At 36.9% G+C, this 7333-nt stretch overlaps 1 long non-coding RNA gene across 2 annotated transcripts; it reads left to right on the top strand.

Annotated features, from left to right (window-relative positions):
* The first annotated feature begins 1084 nt into the window (after window positions 1-1084).
* Window positions 1085-4858, top strand: LOC107749273 (uncharacterized). Of its 2 annotated transcripts, none has more exons than XR_001641011.1 (3): window positions 1085-1160; window positions 1350-1437; window positions 3600-4858. It is a non-coding gene; the product is annotated as an uncharacterized LOC107749273 (long non-coding RNA). The 2 variants fall into 2 exon arrangements; XR_001641012.1 differs by having other exon boundaries at window positions 1098-1160; window positions 1353-1437.
* Window positions 4859-7333: the final 2475 nt, after the last annotated feature.

Raw genomic sequence — 7333 nt, 5'->3', positions numbered from 1 at the left:
TCAGTTGCATAATGGCATAACACTAAAAAAAAAAACCTGCACATCTAAGCCATATTTGGCCCCTTTTTCCATTTTATCCTTCATGCACAAGACTTTATTTTTACTTCGAGGGATTTATTTGTTACATAATGGTTTAAAAGGTGTAACTCAAGCCATTCGAGTGTTAGGGAGACCCTGGAGGAGACCATAAACCTGTCTGTGAATTACGGCATGCTTCTGGCTATGGCAGCACTCATGGGACCCAAACTACTACCCCTAGGGGCTTTGCCAGGGGTGGGATGTCCCAAAGATCTTGGCGTTTTTTTAAAACAGGCCGCTTATGAGAAAGAACCTGCAATTTTTTATGTTTGTTTTAAGGATAACCGAAAAAATTGATTGTGTCATGTTAAATTAATGTAGACTGGCCATAAAAATGACATTTAACCTCATGAAATGTTTAAATTTGGTCCTTTTCCGGCTGACAGAATGAAAGTTGCTTTTTCTTTTGAGGGTTTGTCTAGGGCCATGCACATGTCATGTGACCATGTGAGATGAGGATACACATAGATGACAAAAACACGCTTAGGGCGTTTTAAATAGACAAAATCTCTCATAGTCCCTGAAATCGCCCCCTGTTGTTTGTCAGTTCCGATTGTGAGCGGTCGTATCAACCCAATTTGCGGGATAAGCTCGGGCTGGTTAGGGCATTTTGCAGCGTCTGAATGAAGACATGATGTTCCCTTGTGAGCATTATGTTGTCCGGGAATCTCCTGTGTTATGGAAACATGCAGCTCAGGTCTCCCGGATCAGTGAGCTGGGGCTAATGTTCTGGCCTGATGTGTCAGCATTGGCTGGTACGGTTCCAGAAATTCAGTCTTCTTGTTAAGCCACTGTTAACACTGATAGACTCATGCTGCAGCTTATGTCATAGCAGAAGTCATTTCCTTTTTAAAGTGCCTAAACCCCAACGAGCATCATGTATAAATTTTGATGTTAGTGTGGCCTGTTAGAAGGAACAGAATTTGAGTGTTTGTTAGTTATTTTCGTAATATTTCTGTATGATTTGCAGTTTGACCATATTTAAAACCGAAAAGGTCTCTCTAATGCTTTTTCTGTGTCTGTTCCTGCTTAAACAGGCTGGTGTGAGGGGTACTCTTGGCAGGCTACTGGGGGTGTTTGAGGTAAGACTGCCAAACTGCCTTATATAAAGTAAGACGTTACTTCAGCACGTCACTGATACTTCAATAAACAAGACTTTATTTCATAAACATTTATAAATATCTTATCTTCACACCTTCTCAGTGCATGTTTTACTGTGTTTCACACATTGTGTAGCCACGTGATAACTTTATATTTCTCATTCTGTACAGCAGAACCAGGACAGCAAGCATCGGACCTACGTGTATGTGCTTACTGTTACAGAGACACTGGAAGACTGGGAGGACTCGGTCAATATTGGTAAGTTGATGTTATGTGTGTAAACGGTTCAGTTAGTCAGTTGGGTTCATTTAGTAACTCCTCCAAGTGATTCAGGTTCACTAAAAAGAACCAGACTGAAAGAATCATTCGCTTGTGAATCGGATCACACTGGTTGCACTGTATGATTTTGATTCACTAAAAAGAAAGGACTCAAAAAAATCATTCATTCAGGAATCAGACTTCACTGATTGTGCTGTGTTTCACGCTGAATTTTATCAAGGCATGACAGCAGTGTGACATGTTTGAAAGCCATTTTTAATAATTAAGTTGTGGGATCTCAGCCATTGACTACTTTATGGTAATTGAGTCCTCTAGAGAAGCTCACTTGAAACTTTACCAAAGTGACCTCTTCCCATGTCTGCAGTAAATCAACAGGGGACTTTATTTGTGTGCAAACAGCTTAGTCTGCTAAGAATTTCAATCATTTTAGACAAGCTTATTATAACCAGCTCATTTCTTTTCCCAATACACAACTGCTGATCTGTAAGCAGCTGCAAATATGGGGATTTATATAACAATTTTACTAAGCTATTACGGATAAAGAGCTGGCATGTGGATTAGCCACTTAAAACCTTTTACTTACTGAACTTTTGTTGTCAGGAAGGATACACAATAATAACATTTGCCCACAGACAGCGCAATTCAAAACTTGCACTATTTGTAGATGGCGAGGAAAGAAAAAAACAGGTAATCCTTCACTCCCAGCAGCCGTATAAATAGACCGAAGTTTGTTCACAGGGAGGCGTGCTGTTAGCAGGGGCACAGTTGTTTTCCAGTTAGCGTCACTACACTCCCCTATCACTGGCCTCGCTCTGCCTGTACCATAGTTTCAGATGCCAAATAGGGCACCATAACCTCAATACGCAGAGAGGAAACAGGTTTACTCGATACAGAGCTGAGCAGCAAATGCAAAAAAGGTCAATAGTCTGATTGTCAAAGTAATGACCTTTAACCTTCCTGCATATATGACATATTTAAAAGTGCTTAAGGTGAATGTTTAAGTTTCAGCACTTTGTGAGAGACTGTTTTCAGGACTATAAATACAGTGGAATGTTTGTCAGCCAGATGGTTGGGCAGCCAAACGTCTGACAAGTTCACAGTGAAGGTGACCTTTTGTACTGTATTTAAAATAAAGCTATACATTTTTAAACTCGAGCAGCAAATGTAGTTAATAACAGTATGTTAGAAGTAAATGAAACTCTGGTGAGAACAAAATTAATTTTCAGTCACCTCAGGCAATGGACAAAATGTAATTACACTCTTCAAAATAAAGGTTCCAAAAGGGGGATTTGTAGCAATGCAATAGAAGAACCAGTTTGGGTTCTCTCAAGAATATTTCTTTCTTAAAGGAATAGTTCACCCAAAAATTTTAATTTGTTGAAAGTGTACTCCAAGATGTACACGAGTTTGTTTATTCATCAGAAAAGATTTGGAGAAATGTAGCATTACGTTACTTGATCATCAAGTCAATGGGTGCCGTCAGAATGAGAGTCCAAACAGATGATAAAAGCATCACAATAATCCACAAGTAATCCACACAGCTCCAGTCCATCAATTAAAGTCTTGTGAAGTGAAAAGCTGCATGTTTGTAAGAAACAAATCCATCATTAAGGCATTTTAACTTTCAACTTTTACTACTAGCCAAAATCAAATCCATAATCCATAATAATGCTTCCTCCAGTGAAAAGGAGGAAGGTTGCATCAAAATACACTGACTTGATCTGTGCATATTTCTCTCCTTATTTAGACAAGATGACTTTTTCACTGGAGAAAGCAATATTATTGATAGAGGACATAATCAGGAAGCAACGGTTTGAAGTTAAAATGTATTAATGATGGATTTGTTTTTTACAAACATGGAGCTTTTCACCTCACAAGGTGTTAATTGATAGACTGGAGTCATGTGGATTACTTGTGGTTTATTGTGTTGTTTTTAATCAGCTGTTTGAGCTCTCATTCTGACGGCACCCATTCACTACAATGGATCCAATGTGGAATGAAAGCGTTCCATGGATGTTAAAAGTTCTTCATGGAACCAATAAGGAACCTTTATTTTTAAAAGTGTACTATTGTTAATGCAAATGTTTTGTATTGGTTTTCAGTGTTGCAAGATGCTATTAAAAATATAACATGTTTTTCAGGTCGGAAGCGGAAATGGTTCAAAATCGATGAGGCGATCCGGGTGCTACAATGCCACAAACCTGTCCATGCAGAGTATCTCCGCAAACTCACTCCTCGCTGCGGCCCCACGAACGGCAATGCTCAGGAACCGGCGAACACGGACGACAACGCCCCCCTCCGCCAGACAGCCCCACATGACTGTGGACTACCCCGTTTGCACAGATAGAGCTGCCACGATGCAAGGGAAACTATGCTTGGACTGGAAAAGACAGTTTTGCATGTATAATTTCAATGTTTACTATTTGAACCTCTTTTTTTAAGTGTAGAAACCAAAGGCTTGTTGTGAAATGCCTGCAAGTTTCTGGGTCAAAATGAACAAGGAGAGTTATTTTCATAACTTTTCATTTGTAAACGTGCATTTCAGGCTAAACAAGGTGAAGTTATTTGAAGATTGTGATGTTAAGTATTAAGCACAGATTAACGGAGATGCTTGCCATGATGGACATTTTGGAAATATTATTTGACAGATGGCTTTAGGTGGAGGAACACAATAAGGGATGTGCCAAGGTTTGAATTGTTTTTTTAGAACGGATAACTAGGATGGTCTTTTGAAATGCTGTCTATTTATATCTAATAGATAACTAGGCATATTTGTTAGACATTGGTTATATAAAAATTCTTGATAAAGAACCAAAAAAAAAAAAAAGAAAAGTCAAATCATGAATTATAGAATATGTAAATAGTCTAAAAGAAGATTTGGGCTGCTTTTGATTATATTAGATGCCTTCATCACAGATATCTACCTGTAATATAGGTTTAACATGCTGTGAAGTTGAAGGTATTTTCAAAGTTTGGTCTTAAATGTGAATTTGCCACATTAAACGGTGCAATCTGTTTGCCCTTCTTTCTTTTTGCACATACATGTTTAATTTTCCATCTCCTGTAAGGCAGAGGAACTACTTTTGAGCCACTGTCTCTTTAATTTGGTAAAATGTGAAGACAGAAAAAATACGCTCCCGGTGTCATTGGTCCATGAAAGACTATGGAATGCTATGCGGTTTGTTTTGCCTGAAGTGATATTCTGAATATTTCAGAAAAAGAGAAGGCAAAACGCCCAATGTTAACCCTAATCTCTTGTCAAACCAGTGTTTTCTAAAGGCCACAGAAATGCAATATACATGTACTGTCATCATATTAATAATTCTCACATCAATAACTCAAATAGCTGAGGAGGAATTTTATTTAATTTTGCATACGACTTTGTTCAACTGGGGCCTTTGCAATCTTCCATAATGAACTTTATGTGGAATTCACTGAATGGGATGTGAATATGTTGCCAAACTGTTTTATTAAGACTGTAAATGTCTTTATATCTTTATATCTGTAATAGACTAATATCTTTCTTCAGAGGGAAGATTGCATGTTAGGTTGTAAATATGTTTTAATATAAAAAATGTCAGCTTCTGCCTAAATAGTTTTAGTCCCAGTTTGTTTTAGACAGGATTAAAGAATTGCACTGCTAAACACAGGCACCTCAGCTCTTTACTTGTTTATCAGTTAGGCTTATTGAACACTGTTTAATATGTAAAAGATTACGGTGTTAAAATGTGCCCTATGTGATTTAACAGAAATGACACAAATGTGTTTTGCCCTTTCTTCGGAAAATCAGAAACACCCTGACAACTTTTTAACAAAATAAACTCGTCTCTGTGTTAAAGTTGGAATGATCTCTGTAAATGGTGCCGATTGTGGTTAGGCTACGGGTGGAATGATAGCTCAACTCCCTGAGGTAACCACCAGATGGGTTGTTAAATGTGATTTATGATCACTTTTCGGTAATGTAATGATGAATGATAAACATGGTAGAAAGAGGGATAACCTATTATCAGAGAACATCCTTAAAAACGTTCCAAAGAAAAGGTATGAACTTTCTTGGAAAGTCATGTGGCAAGTCCTCTCCTGGAGGCATATAGTTTACAAGTATGAGTTTATTATGAGGCTGCAAACATGTAAGTATGTTTGTCTTGTGTTCAAAAGCCACAGGATATTTTTCTATTTTTTGTTTTCCAAATGTAAACATCTTTATCCTTACTTTAAATCTGCTGGGGGGAAAAACATTAAACCAGACTAAGATGGTTGGGTGTTCTTAGCTGATTTCCCATCTTCCCTGAGTGGAGAAATTTAAAAATGTAAAACTAATGCATTTTCCCCATCATATATCTGTCTAAAACGTTTTTAAGGGTCTCGAGATTGATTATACCTCTCTAGTCGGGTAAAAGTGCTTGAAATGGTTTGGGAACCCCTATCAAAATGCATCAACAGAGCAGCATATTTTTTGTATACATCAGTATACAAACATATACAAATATCTAAATAAAATCGAGTCAGGCGACCCATATTCTCAAACAACATGTATACCGGTGTAACTTTTTTCTTTTTCTTTTTCGGTTTAACCAGAGCTGTAGAGAGAGAGAGTTGTGACAACTCCGTTCACGCCAATGGACCAGTTTTTTTTTACAGCAATGGCGGATCGTGGAGCCGCTCAATAGTTCCCGGAAGTTAGCGCTCATACTATCAGCGCCGTAGAGATGCAGCAGAAGAGAACGCTCTGATGAACTTTTGAAAGGTATGACATTTATAGAACAAAATTGTATATTATCAGCACAGCTAATCAAATTACCCTGTGCATTAAAACAGATGATTATTAGATTATTCCTCACTTAATTAGTAGATTTACGGGATGTTATTCATTCTCTTCATGCAGTTTCATCCATCGTTGTGTAATTTAAAAGTGATTTATTGATTATTGATTTTAGTGATAGACTTAGATATATTGCAAAGGATGCAGATGGACCAAAGTGAGACCGCTATGAACTTCCTGGAACTATTTGAGGTCTACGTGAATCACGTGACGATCGAGCGTTTTGGACTTCCGTTGACGCAACTCTCTCTTTCTATGGCTCTGGGTTTAACTATTTCTGCACTTAAAATTTTTTTATTTTACGTCATTCGAAATGCTTCATGGGATGCGTAGTTCATGGCCTAATACCTTACATCGGGTACTCCGGTTTTCAAATATATGTTTGCTTTAAAATAATATTTGTAATGTTTTAAACAATTTCTCAGCCGGATGGCTTTGTTTAAGATATTGAACATTTTACTGTGGATTTTTTTTATCTTGAGTGAAAAAAAATGAATGGGAAAATACTTCCGGAATCAAGGGCACTGAAAAGTGGGCGGTCACTGTTGGGCTCCATTCCGACAAGTCCCGCCTTTGACCTAATCTCTCGTTCTAATGATTGGTTATTTTTAATAATATATATATATATTATTATATTTTTTTTAGTATTCTTTGATGCAGTTAAATAGAAATCTCTTGTAACAGTATCAATGTCTTTGTCAGTTTTGATCAATTTAATGCAGCCTTGCAATCCTGAAAGTATTAACAAACTTATATAGTGTATTTAATTTTTATTGCAAAAAATATATATATTAAACACTGTATTTTATCATATAAGTATTTATACATCTAAAATCTTTGTATATTTGCTGCACTGCCTTTATTTCAAAGTTAGTTAAATTTAAATCAGCGTAAAACAGTATTTGTTCTGTAATAAAGTAAAAAAAAAAAGAAAAAAAGACAATAACGAGAATTGGGGGATAAAATGTTAAGATATTGAACATTTTACTGTGGATTTTTTTTATCTTGAGTGAAAAAAAATGAATGGGAAAATACTTCCGGAATCAAGGGCAC

The sequence above is a fragment of the Sinocyclocheilus rhinocerous genome, unplaced genomic scaffold (assembly GCF_001515625.1).
Source record: "Sinocyclocheilus rhinocerous isolate Xijiao unplaced genomic scaffold, SAMN03320098_v1.1 scaffold1311, whole genome shotgun sequence".
Taxonomy (NCBI): Eukaryota; Metazoa; Chordata; class Actinopteri; order Cypriniformes; family Cyprinidae; genus Sinocyclocheilus; species Sinocyclocheilus rhinocerous.
This window is presented reverse-complemented; position numbering and strand designations above follow the sequence as displayed.